Genomic DNA, 19,491 nt, shown 5'->3' with positions numbered 1-19,491 from the left:
CGGATTATGTTATTCAATTAAATAGCAATATAATAACAGCAATATATACATGTACAAAATAAATAGTAGTTACGAGAATAATTAAAAGAGTAGCAGTAATCAAAAGAATATTGGCGAATTGAAAGTGGGATTACATTATATTGTGCATTTTATCGCGCAATAAAAACGTACTAAAACATGCTAAAATTTATAGAGGATTCAACTATAGAACATAAATCTTAATTTTATATTATTTTTAAATTAATCGCTCGTCGCGTATCATTTTACTGTTCTAGCTTCCACGGCCATAATATACCAAATTAATTTATTACGAAAAGTCGATATCGCGGTAAACATGAAATTGATGAATTTCTGTCTCAACGAAGTTCCAATATGGTTACGAAAAATTTGTCTACAGGATTTAAATTTTAATTTCATTCGGAATTTAATTGTCCGTCATTTTATTTCGCGATGTTTGAAACGTGAAAAATCTCACGATGAAAAATCCAAATCGTATTATTTGTTATAATATCCAGCGTAGTGAAACACTACCTCAACTTCGATCCTGTTTCTTCATTTCTATTCATAAACATATAAGTTTATATAAGTTTATATAAGTTTTCTACTTTGATGTCTCATTGAGTGACTCTTGGCCCGATTATTCGTGGTGAAACGCATGCCACGAGGGATTGTAACGGAAGTAAAGGAGACGTTGGATCGAAGGGATGGGGTAGGACTGTCTGGAAGGCGAAGGGAAGACTTAGTTATCCAGGAAAGGGGTCGCGGAACGGGATTCTCTGGTTCCCAGTCAGCACTCAGACGCGCTTACCTGATCTGCCACCCTTTTGTCGTCGTTCGCGATGAAAGGGATGCTTCACTGGCTGCCACCGACTTTTTAATCGACTACGGGCGTTTTGCACCAACGATAGGTACCCTTTCTTCCGTAGAGTAGAGTTCGTCGATATGTTGCACTACTTTTTCTTTTTCATTGATAGATCGGCAGACTCATTCCGTTTGTATGGTTCCAGAGGAATTAACGTAGTATCGAGCTTTTTTCTAGGCGTCAGAGATCATGAACCTCACATATAGCGAACGATAATGTTTGGAATTTAGAGAAGAAAGAGGCTCTGCTTGCTTGAAGAAAAAATTTAATGCGACAGAATTTGATTTTGAATATGGTTGTGTAGGGAGAGCATTTCTAAATTTAATCTACATGGCTAGAGCATTCGAGCTAATACGAAAGAAACAGACGCTTGCGTCTTTATCGTAACATTAGTATTTGTCTAAAATATTTGTTGTCTCTAATATTAGTATTTGTCTCGTATAAAACAACGCCAACCCAAGTTTTATCGAAATCAAATTAATTCAAGTCTTAATAATTCCATTATTTCTACTCCGATCAACTTGCAACCCAGAACACGCAAAAGTCTCAAACAAGTATTTTCTTCGTTGGCATTAGAACACCGAAAGGGGCGCCTGAATCTCAGCGGGAAACATAAGAACACGGTGGCGCATCCGGGCTTATATTTACGCGTGCACGGTGTAGGGAATTAGAATCGTAAGGTAGCCTTTTTACTAGCTGGAATTTTCCGGCGCGGCGCCATGATTCGAGTATACCAGGGGTGTACCGGAAGTTACCCCGCCTGACCGAACTGCAAAATTCACCAAGCATTCTACCTATCCTTACCTCGGTAGAGGGAAGCTTTACTTCGTAAAGCGTGGAACTACCTCTTAAAAATTCCGCGATCGGTCCTTCTCATAAAAATAAAATTCCCTCCGTGCTACCCCTTAGACCTCGAAGGGTTGACTGTCTGGAGAATCGAAGCTCTCGATAATTACGACCCTTGCGCGCTAGTTTCACCAGTGAACTTTTTATTTTCGTTGCTTCGGCGCACATATCCAACGTCGTGTTTGCCTTCCTTTCTTATTTTCCGTCTTCTTCCTTGTTCTCATGCTTTGCTTTCTGTTCGCGAGAAGAGACTTCATTACACAGGGTGCAACAACGGCGAGCAAAGGGGGCCAGAGGTCCCTTTAGCTTTGCTCCTTTGGCCGAGGATGTTGCAGCAACTAATTAGAGTGGGATGAAATTTAATTAAATTAACCTAATTAAACGAATCGCGGGAAACGTCGGTGCAGTGTCAGTCGAGATAAAGGGCGGATAGAAGGTGGATGAGGATCGTTCGCGTCGAAGCTCGAGCTTAAATAATTAATCGACGATACCTTCCTCCTGTCGCTCTCGACGCTCGTTACCCTTTTTGCAATAATCTCTTTGTGCGTTGATATGCGATCTATGGCTCGATAATGTGATTCGCAAACTATTATTCTGTTTTTCTTTCCTCTTTTTTTTGTTTTTTTTTTTTGTTGACGTGAAAAATAAATTAAATTGGTCGAATATTTGGAAACATCGTATTTTCTGGAAATTGGAACTTGTAATTGATGGATTGGGAAAATTTGGTTGGTTTTTGTCATTGGTGAATATATTTTAACAATGTTGTCGAACTACGTAATCATATTACTTGATGATAGGTCTCGATGAATCGCGATGTTTGCTGTTGTTAATTAATGAATTATTGGAAAGAGTATTGAGCTGTAAATATTGGCAATGGGTTGTTGGGTACTTTGGATCTTTAATTGCTCAAATATTTACGATATTTACACGATCTTTCTTGTAGATAAAACTTTTAACACTTTTTTCTGTCACTCCATAGGAAACAATTTGTAAATTTTTTTATTTATGTATTTAATTTATCCTTGTGTTTTTAAATATATATTACTTTTTTATTTTTACGTATTACTTCCTCTACTGTTTTTTATTTTCTGTAGGTACCAAGACATTTGTAAAATAAGCAAGCAAATAAATAAATTTCCTCTGTCGCAATGCACAATAGTATACTTGCTCAACAGGCATTCATTTTTATAGACTCTTTGTCTCAGCAATATGCTTAAATATTTAAAAAAATCGTGCAACAATGTATTGATATAACGAACCTTCAGAATTGTTTCTTTTGAAATTTACTTTATTACAAACTGCGTAATAACGGTTTAGTAATTTATATACGAACACCAGCGTATACCGTGTTCCTCCACCGTTCCTCGTATCCGATTATGCGTGTCACGTGTATCAGAAGCCTGGAAATGGTCAACCGGGAAATTCGAGCGACTCCCTGGCAAATAATTACAGGAGCTTGGCTCACGAATTATCGACGATCAAGGTAAATATTTTGCTAGAGCACGAAAATCGCTTCGGACGGCATTATAGCGTAAAGAGTGCAGTTTCAAGAATTCTTATTTACGTGATCCGTGTCGAAAATTCTCGAGGAAAACAGTAATTTGCACTAACCGTGACCAATTATATAATTCTTTCATTAGAACGTTTTCTTACAATTATTTATACGCAATAATAATAATGATAATAATAATAATACGATTATTTTCACTCTTTCTGTACAATTTACGAAGTTAACGAACAGATAATTAATTTTATAACGAATATATTAACGCTTTGTTCCTAATGAATAACGAGGATTGAAATTTTGAAACTAAGTTTTAATTTATCTTATACTTCTCACTTCTCTTCAGGAAATTTTGATAAAATTTGCCAAATTCATGTAGACATGCAAGCGCGAGAAGGTAACCGCTCTTCTTCTAATGGCGTGCTTTTCATTTCACTACTTGCTTTTCCTCACGGCTTACACTTTCGTAGGCAAATCATTAACGCCGTTTTAATCTCGCGCCGCGTGAAACGAATAAATTGATACTTTCTCACCTGTAGTTTTTTTCTTAATTGAAATCTGAAATGAAACTCAAATAACCAGAATTAAACAGCAGATAGAACCCGATAGTAACTGAAACCACTTGTGTTGAAAATTGGTTTGGAAAGTGTGATTTCAAGAGAGTTTCAGCGATCGTGGGATATTTTTATCGATATTGGCTGAGAGTAATAGTATTAAAAGAAAAGCGAAACGTTTGTAAAATTGTTCCAATGAACTCTTTATTTGTTATTGCTAATCCACTTAACGAAACTAATTGACGCTTATCATCTAAACTCGCTTTAATTCTCCATAAAGAAACATTCTAATAACGAAATAAATTGAATGTTTTCGATCGCATGAAATAATTAGGAACACGATATCTTTCTGCCAATTGTTTATCGCGTTAAATTTTTAAGTTAACGAGGAACAGAACGAGGAGAACGAAAATTACGAATTCATTGAGAAGAGTTGGAACATAGAAAAACAAAAGGAGAAATCTATCGTAATAAATCTGGCGATGATAAACGTGAAACGAGCATAATACTAATAATGATGTAATGCAAAGAAATCGAGCATTGTTGAGAGCGAATTCGTTGGCGAGAGAAAACTCATTTAAATTTGAAAACATCGAACATTCGGATGAAAATTAATGAACGCTCTCTAGTGACTGCGATCCAACGTTCGCAAAAGAAGTGAAAAAAAAGCAGCGGTAAAAATGAAAACTAGAAAGTATGGACGGGTATGGACCGATTCAATCGTGTCTGGTTGATTGCAGTGGAATCGACACTCGTGAAAGTTGCGCACTTGGAGAGTTTCGATGCTTCAAGATCGACTCTGGTATCCGATAAACCTGCGCCTAGCTTTGTTGGCCTGAAAAATTAAAGTTGCATCCTATTGGTTCGCGCTATCGATCAATTCATTCAGAAGAATAGCATACGATAGTCGAATTAATCTGAATATTTGGGTGCTTCAAAGCGAGTTTCTAAACATTTTCAAAGATATATCTTGGAATCTTTTAACCTGGCTATGCGAGTAATTTTCTTGGCGTGTTTGATTTTCAATAAATGGGAGAATTCTTTACGTTGTTGTATCAAATAAATTCAAAATGAATTGTGTAAAATGTCAGAAAAATTGTGGTATAAATCTAGTACGCGAATAATTTGAACAAGCAATTTCCGCTTCAAAAATTCCTCTTCGTCATTCTTTTCGTATCTTCGTTTAGTAAAACGTAATTCATTAACGCGCAAACCCCATTAACTCGCGTACAAAGTATCGAAATACCTGTTCCGTGCATTTCGAAAGCTAAAACATTTGCCTATCGTCGATTACCGATTTTAACCAACCTCCAATAAAAATGCAAATTATACGATAAGAAGCCAGACAACGCTACTTATTATTCGGAAGAAAACCTGACGAAACAAGGAACAAACGAACGATAAATTATTATGCTGGAAATTTTTCAAATCGCCAAATCGATAAATAAAAATTTACAAAAATAGAAGTAGTCCGGTTTCCAGGATACTCAATCGTTACCAGGATAATACGAAAAATTATAATCTGGTTAAGGTGTAACTCTCGTGAAAACATCGGTTTCTCGCTAGACGACGGGGAGGGGGAGAAGCCAGCGAATTAACGATCGCTGAGAGCGTCGCTTCTTTATCCCCGTAGGACACAAAGGGGGTGAACCCCTTTTTTTTCCGTGGCCGTTTCTTTGCCCGCACTTTCCCTTTCAACGCCGGACGAAAGGACAACAAGCAAAAAGCGTACGCAGCCGCAGGCATCGTCCCTCTGTCCTCCTTTTTCATCGTTGTTCGTTTATTTTCCTTAGCTTTCAACCGGCTCTGTTTCCGCCCTTCGTTTTCACCACTTGACCCCGAGTATATTTGCCGGCCATGTTTGTGTTCGTTCGCTCGTGTTAGATATCAGCCCGCCTGGAAACGTAAATATTAATACGTTCGCCTGGTGGACCTCTTTCAAAGCGATAAATCTCTCCTAATGGCTATATTAGCCACATAAATCAGCAGAATCAGTTCCAGTTTTCCAACTGCTGGGAAAACGCCACCGTGAATCGTGCCCTTCAGCCTTTGGATCTAAATTTTTAATGGCGTTCTTTCGAAGATTTACGCCCCCTCGCGGAATTTTTTCGCCACTAACGGTGTAGCGTGCACCGGTGTTGTTGCCTTTGAGTAGTTTCGCGGATGATTAGTTGGCTTTTCTGCAGGATAGGCAATATGGGAAATGGGCGATGTGAAAAAGGTTTCATGAATTTTGTTTTATTTCCGACTGACGCTACTTAAGAAGATTCGCTAGGATTCTACAGAATTTTATTCCGTTTCTATTCGATCGATTTATCAGCATTTAAAACACTTAGCGTCTAAAATATTCAGTATGTGAAATATTTAGTACTTAGAGTTGACTATTTCTTTCGCGGTAGACTACTTTTGCAAAGAGGAAAACGAGGACGAAAAGAAATATTCGTAATCTATCAACGTGCAAAATGTCAATAACATGGACGATTCAAACGAAGGAAGCGGCTCTCTTTAATAGAAATCGCTTAATTACCCGCTATTTATCTTGCAAAACACAGAAAAAGGTCGTCAGGATCGTAGAATCGAGTTAATTAGTCGCTAAGTTCGTTCGTGCCGTTGTGTTTCTCTGAATTTCTCCACGAACTGTGACTGCATCCACTTTTTCACCACAGATTACGCGTTACAGTTAGGGGTTGAAAGAGAATTTCCACGTCGACGAAGCTGTAACTCGTCACCAACGTCGTCTGAGACGCTCTTCCTCGTTTCTAGCTTACCTCGTCACGCAAAGGTGATACCAGGTATTCTCGTATCTCGGCGAAGGGAACTAATCTGGCTTCATCGAAGTCACTCGACGTACGAAAGCATCTTCTAAAGTTAGCACCTATACCGCGAAGAAGGGGTGAAGCTCCTCGTGATCCTCTTCGATCTCGTAATTGCCAGGCTTTTCCAGATCTCGGAAATCTTGTCCAAGATTCGTCGGTTCTTCGATCGCGACTCGGATCTTCTTCGATTTTATAAGAGACGCGAGTAACTTCGATTGACTTGCTCCTTGTAGCTTAGGAAATTCGAAAATAGATTGGAGAGCAGTTTCTAACTATGGTTTCTTTCCAATGGAATTTTGAAGATTTTTAAAATCGATGGCCATTTGCAAATTTTGATAACATTTCGTTGTTCAATGGTAAATACTGCGATTATTAGATTATGGGCGCAAAATGAAGAAGCAAACGTAAATAGAAACGGTTCGATGAATTTTATATAATTTCTGGTATTGTAATTTTTACCAAGTCCATAACGTCGTAGTTACTAAATAAATAATAGCATAGAAAATAGTCTCGTTTCTTTGTTTACTTGTTCGGAAACGGAAAGCTCGAATACACCGATCAAAGTCAATCGAAGTTTTCTCTTTCGACATCGAAAGTTTCGGACCGAGTTAACGCCTTCGTCAAAACACGGGGCTACTCCCCTCTTCCTTTTCTTCTTTGGTAATTGCCGGTACCTTCTGGATCTTCTGCCGAGACTCTCGACCACGGTGTACTCGGATAAGATTTTTCTGGCGCGTTGCCAACTCTTGATTCTCTGACCCGAAAATCCGCGAAGAGCTTCGTTACTCGCCGAACAAAAATCTTTCTCTTCTTTTACGTGCACGCACGTGCATGGATATTCATTGTCAGACATATTAGTACGAAATAATGATTCAAAGAAAAATTGAGTAATTTCGAAGAAACGATATTTTGCTTTAACGAGGTTTCTTTTTTCTAGATCGTGCAGACGAGTAAAAAGCATAGGTTTTTTTTCTCAAAAATGGAATCCTATAATTTTTAATGCGATAACCGACGCAGCTCGTTATTTCGTATAAAGAAGAATATAGCTATTTATATCGAAAAACCATTTGCGTACTGGTTTGAAAACAGGGGCTTATTTCGTAGTTGAAACTTTAACGAATGTGCTCAAATATCTTTTCTTTTATTTTTATGTCCATACGTCTATACTTTTTAAACAAATTCGAAACCCGCCAAATGACGAACTCCCTATATAATTTCACCTGGAATATATTATATTTCACTTCACAAGATCTCTGGCATGGATGTAAAATAATAATCAATTTAGCGTGGAACGAATCATTAATCAAATACTTTAAGTTTAATATTACGAAGTGGTAGTTAGTAGGCGTTTCGCTGTTGGTTAACAGCCGTAAATTGAAGTGGGGCACTCTGTATGTGTATGTATATGTGTGTGCATGTAGATAGAGAGAAAGAAAGAGAAAGAGGGTGAAGTGCAATAAGGTGGAAGCGAAGGAAGTTTTTTAGCGGATGCAAGAACAAGATTCAAAAGTTTTCTGGAGCTCATCTGCTGTCCATGGAAAATTGTATTCGAGCTTCTTATCGTATCCGTGCCTTCGCTGCCGCCTCGTTCGTTTTGGCTCATTGCATCGTGATTTCCCGAGAACGATCCGCCATTCATGCTCTTTGCTTCCGCTTATCTTGCCAATAGTATTTATCGTGCTTCATATTTATGATTTGGATGAATCTTCTTGTAGAGATATCTTTCTATTAAAGGAATACTTTTTATCAATAATGCGACCTAGTTAGTTTCGAGTCGAACCTTTCATCGCGACTGGCTATTTCCAGTAAGAATTAGCGTAATATGGTTTTAGTAATATGGTTAAACAATTAAGTAATAGTTAGATGTGGATATAACAGTATTATTTTCTTACCATATTAATCTGTATGTATGAGAAGGATATTATACGCAACTCGAAAACAATTATAATTTCATTTCTACGCGAAGGAATTTAAAGGAAAAAATGCAACTTAATTAATTTGTTCCATCATACGATGTAACGATTCTGAGTAATATTACCGCGATAAATTACTTCACGGCGAATTCACGGAATAATTGAATTTACGTAAAATCGAGGAATAAGCGTGAAAAATTCGTTTAAATTGAACATGTACGAAACAGATTGGAAGAAAGGCAGAAATTTGTTACGAAGCGTTACACGCTACTTTAGATTAGCTCTCTATTCTTAGCGTACAAAATACTTCAAACTATTTTCTACCTTCTATCTAACATACGATAAATAAATATCTATTAGCAAATTACAGCAAAGCAAATTACATAGCCTGATTCAAACATGTTTGCGATTTGAACAATCTCCCCACTCAAGAACATCTACAACTGCCTGTATCTAATTCCACAACTACCCTTAATAAAATCCCCTAAAGTAGCCCCGAAAATACACGAAGCATTGCTGGCTTAAACACAAAGGGAACAAAGAACAATAGCGGCCTCCTTAATTATTTACAATCACGGCAGGCTTCTCTAAAACTCGGAGAAACTGGAGGAAATTTTAGGGAAACGTGACAAAAGGTAGAAGGAACAGGAAACACTTTTGTAGAATCCACGAAAGGCGACAGATCCCGCAGAAGGTCTCGAATTTATCTGCTACACGTTCTTCATAACGTTGACAATGGCGATTCCCCGGGGACGTGGTTGATTCCCGTAACGGGATAGACCGGGAGAAAGCGTGTTTTCTTCTATTACGAGATCGCCTCTCGCCTCGCCCACCAAATCCTTTTCTTCCTTTACCAAATTCCGTTCTTCGCGACGCAAACCCCTCGCGTGATTCCGTGGAATCGGGCGTTGGCGGTCTTCCAGGAACACCCTTGCCCCGGTATACGTCGTTAAAAGGATTCACGAGCCTCTGGCCTGGCAATAACAAGTTCGAGGGAAACGATGAAGTATAATATGAACGCGATCTACTATCTGCTACAACACGTCGCAACGTGAATAGATCAATTTACGCGAGAGAAATGTTCACTTCTAACGAAACAATGACTGACGCGACCATTCACTCTGCAACGTTGTGTGCGCGATGTTTTAACGAGTTGCGAATTTCTACTTGCTCGAGATGTATGACGAGCGAGACAGGAGACGGGCGTGAGAATGTTGCGGAAGAATATTTGGAGATGAATGAGAAGATAGTCTTGGAAGTTGTATTTATTGGTACACGAAAGCGTTTGAACACCCATCGTTAGGAAATTTTTACGTATTGTATCGGAAAATCATGAGACATTTATCGCAAACACATATATATATATCTAGTAAAAAATTAGTATTCATGAAGAATGATCATTTTGAACATATAGCGAGTGTTAAACGTGATCCCACTGATTTTCGAGTTTTATCAATGTAACGAACCTGTTACCGTAATAGATATTTCTCGGATCTTTGCGAAATATATATCTGTGCCAAATATCTTGCAATCACTGTAAATGATTTCAGATTTGTTTTAAAAATCGCGATAGTCTCACAACAGTGCCAACGAAATTTTAAAATGTTTTATATAACACGTACAATATAAACGTGAAAGTTTCCTGTGGTAAATATTCGAATATTTTTATTATGAGCTACCATGTATTCTTGGTAGGTTCAAGGAATCTAATAAATAAAAAATCAGAATATTTTTTGAATAGCATTTCCAATTTTCAAACAAATTTCCACATAATTTAACCGTAAAGGTCTTGTCACGATACCATGCAAATACGATAATATACGTGTGTGTGTGTAGAAAAATTACGAACGCTATCAGAAGCTCGGTACAAGGATTGGCAGCGGGTTTCGCATTTTCGGCGAGGAACGGTCGTGTTTATCGCTGGCCTTTGGCACTTTAGATTACCGGGGTTTGGCAGTTTGCAAGATAGATAGCTGGATGGAACCGCGTACTGACAACGAGGCATCGCACATGTCCAATCTCTGGATAAATAGAGACGCGCATCAAGAATTTCCGTAGCGTCGTTTCCGCCTGCAACGGCCATTTTCCACGAGCTCCGAATTTCCTGCATCAAATGCTCGATACTCGAATTTTAAATCAAGATTTATTCTACACGAAACAACTTTATAAATCGTTTCTACGTAATTTAGATCAGTAGTTTTCGATTTTTTACGGTTCGCCTATCTCCTGAAAATGTATATGAAACTGGCGTACTTCTCGCGTACATAGATAAAACTATAGTTCTAGTACAACAGCGAGAGTAACACGAAACGTGTGTACATATTCAATTTTTCATACTTCAATTACATATATCGATAGGCAAAAAGAAATCACTCGAGAAATCGCAGTGGGTACGTTTTTACATTTTTGTTTGCAATTACAAGTTGATGTGATATTGATTATCGAACAATCTGATTTCTCTATGATATTGTTTGAATATTTTCCGAAAATGTTTATACCTTTGATTCTGCTTGACAAAATTCTGCCATTCTGTCCGTATGTCACGAACAGCTGTGATCAGTATAGACGTAGAATTAAACGCAGGACGACCTTGTTACTACGATTCGTTCGGTCAGCTCAATAAATCGTTTAAATTTAGAATCTGACCGTCTTATACGAGGAATAATCGGTCGGTGGAACGTGGTACGATGGATGAAAAAGCGAGATTCCGATGGCGCGTTCTTGTCACGTTTTCGACTCATTGGATGGCCCGTGGTCGATAACGAGAAAGATTTCCGACCGGGCAGAGGAACGATTTCCCGTTGGCACGGCCACGGTTACTCTGCCCACGAATTTCCGACGTCGAAACCGCTCGTTTTCCGAACCTCGTTTACCGAGGAATCGGTTGCCAAAGCTTCCTCTGTTCTACTACCGATCTTCAGAGAAAATATTCGCGACTAAATGCACTGATAAAGGGATTCACGTTCCGAGACAATTCTGACCGATAAAGAATCGCATAGAATGTTGAAAAACGAAACTAAGATGTAGAGAAAATTCGGCGAGCAGAAATTCATAACGATCTTATCAGGGCAATTAAGTTATACTTATAGAGCACGTTTTCATATTACAATCACGAGTAGTAGTTTGTTGGAACAACGAGAATTTTGGGATGGATATTTACGTAGAAAAGTAAACTATCGTGATTCGGTAAATTTTCAAGTGAACGTTAAAACGAAACCCGCGATTTCATAAATATGAAATTAATGATAAAACGGTATATTGCGATTCGATAAATCATAGGGGCCGAATTTTGATACGAAATATAATTCCGTACATTTTAAACGGATTACTATGAAATGTAGAATTTTGAATGTGAAATTGCATTATCGTGGAATTTCCGATTAAAGCATTGGAAATTTTTTATTTTAACAGCTGACTCTGTACACATTTCTAAAGTTGCAATTAATTGTGTTATAGAGAAAATGAAGCCGTGCTTATAATACAGGGCTTGATTGTCATTTCCGAGAACACCAAGCTTCACATGATTAAAGAAACTTATACTCTCCAGTTCCAAGAAGCTGAAACTTTAATCAGAGTTCCTGAAACTCGTCTGTTCCCATTCAATAACGAATTGAATAGCGTGTCACAATCGTGAATGCGACAGTTCACATCAGAAACTTAAAATATCTCAATTAATAGCAACCTCTGTAATATATTGTATTTAATATCTCCCGTTATCTAATTGTTTGTAATTAATTCGCGTGACTCGTTGCACCAAAGAAACAGAGACGAGAAAATGAACAGCTTCCAATTAACGATAACGCCATAGACGAGTATTATATGAAACGAAGTATGGATTTATTAATAACCAGCACTGATCACATTTATTATAACACAAATAATCGTCCAGTATGCAAACTTTTTAATAAATGGGATAATTCAGAATAAAATAATATATCATTATTAAACGAATAACCATATTACACTATAATCGTTGCTTTAATTTACAATGTATATACTTATATTATAGATTTTATTTATTCAGAAATTCATATCTATTTATAAATATTTCTCCATATTTTCTTTCTCTTCTGTAATTTATACGCAGAATCTTTTGGAGATATCAAGATTCTCAAGAAATTCTTAATATTAATGTTTTACAAATTCTTCTATTTACACGATTCGAACAATTTAATAAAATGAAATTATTATCACGATTTTACGATATAGAATGGTTACACACGTTATAAATCATTCGACCTAAATTAATTCCATGACACTTCATCTAACTCAATAGCAAGCATAAGAAATTTTCCATTTCAATTTCCAACCCTCCGTAATCGCGAGGTGCAATTTCTCTCCCTCTTTGCATAAACCCCTTCGTTACATACCATAAACGTCAGCTACTAAACGCAAAAATCGTCAGTTTCCTCGAATAAATTCTAACAGTAAGATATATCCTTTATTCTCAACTTAAATATTATACCATTTCACCATTTTAATACGGTACTAAAATTATTCAATAATTTCGATATCAGCGTACGCTAAAATCCTACAAGTAACATCTTCTATCGAACATCTTTTACACATTTTTTTCATCAAATATCATCCCCGGAGATTGTTCGGTATTTGCCTTATTAACGTAATTTAAATAATTTTTCAACCCAGACGAGTTTCAAAAAAATCTCTCATCGCGATCCCTTCGCGACCGCAAACTAATTTCTCTTGCTTGTTCCGTAAACTCCTTCCACATTCCATAAACCTCACCCCCCTTACACATCGTAAACTACCGCCGCCAAGCGTAAAAATCGCCGAATCTTTCGTCCAAGTAAATTTCGTCCTCGTTTAGTCGTCCTAACTTATACAACGTTGTACGTAGCAGCGACGTTGTAATTCATCGTTGCTTTCTCTGCGAGAGGTTCGCGGGTGATAAAGATAGTCCGGACGAGAAAAATGGACAGACTCGGTGATGGTGGCAGTAACGTCGCGCTATACACACAGCCGGTGGTTGCAAGCGAGTGTATGGTAATACTAGTTGCTCGGGAAATTGTCGTAGAAAAGTGTCTGGTATCCTTTGCCAAGCGCATAGAGATGACTGCGATATATTAGCGCAACGTCTACGAGAATTTTTCGCGTTCTTTCGTGCCACTCGCATTTTCTACGAGCTTCTGTTTCTGCACTCGAAGAGAGGGAAATATCTTTTTCTGTTTGGTTTCGTTGTGTGGCCCAATTTGCTTTATTTACACGAGAAACTCTGGATTTCGTGTATTTTATTAAGTAAGTGAATTTTCTCGGATCCACAATTATTGTTTCTTACAAAAGTAAACGTACAACTTTAACGAAGTTAACTCGATCATGTAAAAATACGTATATGATTTTAACGAAGTTGGTTTGATGGAACGAACATATTATTACGCCAAGTGGACGAAAACACGTAATTTCAAACCAGCAAGGTAATTAAAAGCATGTTATTCTATATTTTTTATTTAGTTTTCTGTATGGAACTATTCACATCTCTGTTTGTTTAAGGAGTAGAGAAATTGTAGAAATATGAGGTAAGGTCGTGAGGTCAGTGCCTTTTGGCTCCTTAGGGTGGCTTTTGGTAGGAGATCGTGGTGTTTGATATGCAAGAGGTTTATAGATGGCAAGGGTTGTAATATGATAGTAGACGGAGTCTGAGTTTGGGAACTTGGAGGTTTTCATATGGATTTTGTATGTGCTGCCTCGGTATGTTCTATTTTTCCTTTACAAGAAACTTCGGTAGGAAGATTAATACGATAGAATTATTAGAAAAACACATGTTACTAGTAATTTGAATTTTTTTATCGTTTTCTTAATTCTGTATACATATACCTGTATGTAGATATATTATATTAACAGCAATCTTGGCTTGGAGTGTTAGGGAAAATTTCACGTAAAATTCTCGGTTAACTCTATACGAAAACATCTACTCTCCGAGTAATTTCTAATTCGACTTCCACGTCGTCCTCCTTCCATGGTGTAATAATCACCAACTATGCTTGTCGCGCAGATAATCAAACTTAATCAAACTCTATCAAGTAGACTTTACCGGTGTCTTTGACATCATAGTACAGAGAGGGACGCATAGAGTTTCCTGATTCATAGGATGCGTAAACAGCGGAGAGATCTCGCGTGCAAGATTCTACGAGTGTTTGATCGCCGGCAGTATCCTTTATACTCTCTGTCGAGGAAACGATGAACCTACCTTTCATTAATTAAATATTCTCAGGCAAATTTATCACAGAAGGGAAGTCCAAATTCAAAGCGTAAAATAAGAAGAGAATATGACGCTTTGACACTGGCTCTTCCAGTTCGTCTATTTCGCTGTGCAGACTGCATATATGCATACATACACGGCCCGTACATAATGCAGTATGCAAATTCAGTGGCCGAACCAATAGCCAACCATCCAACCACTTCCAAAGATCCCTCCACTGTGCAACCATTCCTCTGCTATGCTTCTTCCGCGTTATTAACTCGGCCTAAGGTCCGCGACCCAGTTTCGCTACCCTCGTCTCGAACAAAAGGAACCAGAGGGGGTTGTTAAGATGTCGACGGCACGTCGGGCCTCGAGCTATTACGACCCACACCTTTGGTTTTCGATACACCAGAGGCAACTATCTTCTGGCATACTACTCCCGGATTTGGATAAGGCAACTATTATAGTCTGTTAGGTTTGTAGGTCTCGAGGCCAGATCGAGTTTGGAAGATTTTCTTTTTCTTTTTACATTAAATTTTTATATTTGGATTATTGAATTTATATGTTTATGAGAGAAATCAATTGGTTCTATTAAGTCTGATAGATGTTTTTGTAGAGTAAAATGTTCTCTTTGTTTTTGCGACTGATCTTCCTTTTTATTTTGATTCAAGTATATTGACTCTATATACGAAGGAAACAAATTAATTTCTTGATCGAATAAACGTTTCGGTTCTATTATTAATGATAATGTCGATCTGTTTTCATACTTGCTCTATATACTCTTCGAACAATCCCTAAATCAAATCCAATTTTGTAAAAACTTGGTGCACACAAAATTCCATATTAACTCTCGACCAACTTCCGAGTATAAGATACTCCTCTGTGTACTACTTAAAACTTGAATCGCTTCTAGCTGCAGTGTTGTAAATTTTTTAATATCACGAAAGTATCGAGTATGAGCTCTTAATCAGCTAAGATTCTAAAGGGAAAGCATAAAGCAAAGCAGCGATTAAAATTAATTTTTCTTTACGCTTCTCTTTAAAAGTAATCTCCTTGTCCTATAATCGGGACGATTAATTGTTCTCCAACGCAAAAACTTGGCAACAGTTTCTCGAAGCGGAGAGGCTGCACGCACGACGATAAGACGGCTACGATTACCGTAATAGAAAATACTTTCCCTGGACGAATCCTTAATCAATTTCAGAGCCCGATAACTTCGATTAATCGCGAAGAAGAGAAAGACAGAGACAGGAACAGAGAGAGAGAGAGAGAGAGGGGGGCGAAGGGATTGAAAGAAATCTAGGTGAAGAGCGCATCGTGGCGAATCAACGAAATCCCCTGGAATAAAGGCCGGTAGAGTTGGTTCGCGCTCAGAAATTAATTCCCGGACTCATTAAAGTAATTAAAACCGGCGGGGCTGCGGGGTTAAGGGAGAGACAAGGGATAAAGTGAGATCAGAAACTATAATGAAGGAGGCTCGCGGAAGAACTTGGAACAGGCTAGAAAAGTGTAAAGCACACCTGGGGTGCTTTGACTAATTCGAATGTTCCAACTGAAAGTAGAAACAAGAAGAATAGGAATTAATCGGACGAATTTTATTTACAACGTTTCGCGATAGATATTCGATTCGCTTCGCACGAAATTTTCTTTCTTAAATCAGCGTTACGTTTTTCTTGAAATTCTTCATTTCCAACTAAAAATTATATTCGGTAAGAATAGTTTGATTCGAATGCTACACCTGCGTCTTAAAATGCTAAACTTATGAAATAACGATTATAAAGCAGAGATCATAAAATGGAAAAAGATTTAGTATCATTAAGAAAGATGTGTCTCATATGTGGGGATTTAAGGCTTTATATTCAAGTAACTTACTGACATAACATTGTGAATAAACTTTAGTATTATCAAAGCTTTATAGCGTGTGCGCTGTACAGACGATTGACGTACCATCCAACAGTTTCTCGCGTACTATCAGTGGTTCTAACTGTGAAACAAATGAAATTTCTCAAAACTTCTTGGAGACTCTATTTCTAAAAAAAAAAAGATCTGGTTGCGGAACTCTTTATTTTTTTCACACGGAACGCTTTAAAGGGTCAGCTTCGTTTCTGACTATTAACAGAGCTCCGGTATGGTGTCTGGAAAAGAAACTAGTCCGGGTTAAAGCGGAAACGGGCAAGTAATTTCGTTTCAGCCGCGGCTCGAAATTCCTACGCGTTTCGTGGCAAGGAAAGACGCGCGGCGCCCTGTGGCCACGTATTTCCGGAATGCGGCGAAAGACGAGTGAACAGAAAGTACGAGACAGACAAGGGCCGAGGCCGAAAGAACACCAAGCGGCGTGCAGCCGAGTTGAAAATAAACTGAAAAGCGTGGTCGAGCTGCACGCGAAACACTTTTCGCCTGACTTTGTACTGCTTAGAGTTCCAGACCAGCTACGAACCAGCCAACCTTCTTTTCCTGTTTTTTCATTGCTCGTCGTGAAAATGAACGAGATGAACGGGATTAAAAAGCCTCAGCCTAGTAATTTTATGATTATTTTGGTGGTTTCAAACGAATCCGTGGTATTCGGAGTAAAGTATTTGAGGAATTTTGTTCTATTTTGTGCGTACAGATTATGGTTTGGAATAAAGTTCACCATTTCTAAATTCTATTCATAATTACATTTATATTTTGACAGATTAACATTTTATCAACTATAAATGTTTAATGAAAATATATGCATAGGTAACAAATTTGTTAATTTATATGCAAGAAACCATCAAATGATATCAAACAAACGAATAAAATTGCCGTTATATCAAAGAATTCGTAATTTAATTAATTCTTCAAATCTAAAAAATCCTTTTACGAATATATTTTAATCAGCGAAAAAACACGATGAATTTAAAAGTATAGCAACCACCCTCTGACTATTAGCACACTTAGAAATTATTTTTCCTACTTCAATTACAGTTTTCGCTATTTATTATGTTTATTTACTCAACCTAAAATATTATCAGCTACGATCACGCTAACCTAGCTGTAGGGCCATTCAATTCTTTCCAGTGTACACTTTACTCTTCTCTAGTATCTTCTATCGTCTTTACATTCAGATCTTCAGTTAGCTTTTCCATTCGACAAAAGTGGCTTGCACCAGCTCGAATCCCTTCATTCTCTCTTTTGGCTCGCGTCTCCCTTTCACTTGGTGACTCTCTGCTTCGTGGTGTTCCGTCACAGATGAGCCAGCACCGGAAGCCACTCGTGGAACCTCAATATCTTATCAGTGGTCTCCTCGTCCCAGAAAAGTACACGAGAAGTGAAGCCGCCACGTAAAACTCGGCTAGCCCACTTGGCCTCTCTTCTCTGCCTCTTTCTTCTCTGTTTCTTCTTTCTCTTCGTGTTCTTCTTCTTTTCCTTGGTCTATCTTTATTCTCGACGCCCTGGCCCTCGTATCGTTCGCTTTCCAGTTTATTTTTGACTTCGCCACTTCTCGACGTCGTTCCTCTTTCTTATCGCCACTCCACCACTTTTCAGTTTCCTTCGACCACGTTCGACCGGCCTCTCTCTCTCTCTCTTTCTCTCTTTCTCTCTCTGTCACGTTCCCGTTTCATAGATCGTCGCTTAACCCGCTGCCACACGGGCACGTCTTCTTGATGAAACACTGTGCTCCCGTGTCCTGGATCTACGGAAGGCGGAGTACAGGGTAGGAAAGTATGTGTTGGAAGTTTTCGGCAGCGTTACGAACATCGTTCAGTTTCGAGGAATTTTTTTCGTACGAGGAATTTTTGTAAAATTTTGTGGAATTATCGAGAATCATGTTCAGGAGTAATTGGGATATTTCGGAATTTTTAGGACTTCGTACGAATTTTTCAGTAATTTTATGAATTTCTGGAATATCTGGATTTTGGCCAGCTACGAAGAGTTGTATAGAATTTTTGGTTATCATGAATTTGAACAAATTTTTTCCGGATTCTTTACAAGTGGTGGAAATCTTGTAGAGTATTTATTTGAATTTTATTAGATTTGTCTGGAAGAATTCTCAGAATTTTCAGGGATTTTCTAGAACTTTTCGAAATTGTCAAGGAATTCTAACAGCTGTTAGAAGCTCCGCGGAACTTTTGAGTATCGATATTTTTTACAATTTTACCATTCGTTTTCACGTTTCTAACACATTTGACCTTAACTAATCCCAGTTACCTACTCCCACCAATCTACATTTACAATACGTATCGTTTTCAACATTTTCCTGAAACCACCCTAGGATATTCGCGTAATTTCAACGAAACCGCGTTTAATTAATTCCAGCCGCGATCACTAACAAGAGATATCTCCTCTCCTTCCCACCCTCCCTCCCTCTCTCTCTCTCTCTCTGCTTTCAATTGATTAAATGATTCACAAATTTATCCTGTCAAGTTTTATTTTTCAACGCATTTCCACGGTAGCTCGCTCTACCATTCGCTTCAGCTCGCAATCAATAAGATCCGCGGCTTTTCACCTAAGATCTAAGAATATCTGGTTTGGATCTGCTTTGAATCCTTCCTTCTTTTTTCCGTTTTCTTCGAAAGGCGGTCGTGATTTAATTTCATCTCACCCGTAGAAGCTCGATACCTCGTTGCCCCTCGTTTGAGCTGTTGGTTGCTTGCGAACAAGGGCGCGAGAAAATTCAACCGCCCTGTACCACTGATCTCGCGGTCCTTTCCAGTTAATTTTCGACTTACCTCGCTGCAATCGCGCGCCAAAACTCTGTTACACCTTTATCCTTGTCTTTTATACTCAGTGTTTGCACTCCGCAACGATTTTCCACTATCTTGAACTTCAGCT

General features: G+C 38.1%; 1 protein-coding gene across 1 annotated transcript in view; it reads left to right on the top strand.

Annotated features, from left to right (window-relative positions):
* Window positions 1–19,491, top strand: part of LOC126865207 (protein rhomboid) — a 164,929-nt gene that overhangs the window by 37,716 nt on the left and 107,722 nt on the right. The gene's annotated exons all lie outside the window — the stretch shown is intronic.

The sequence above is a fragment of the Bombus huntii genome, chromosome 4, assembly GCF_024542735.1.
Source record: "Bombus huntii isolate Logan2020A chromosome 4, iyBomHunt1.1, whole genome shotgun sequence".
NCBI lineage: Eukaryota > Metazoa > Arthropoda > Insecta > Hymenoptera > Apidae > Bombus > Bombus huntii.
This window is presented reverse-complemented; position numbering and strand designations above follow the sequence as displayed.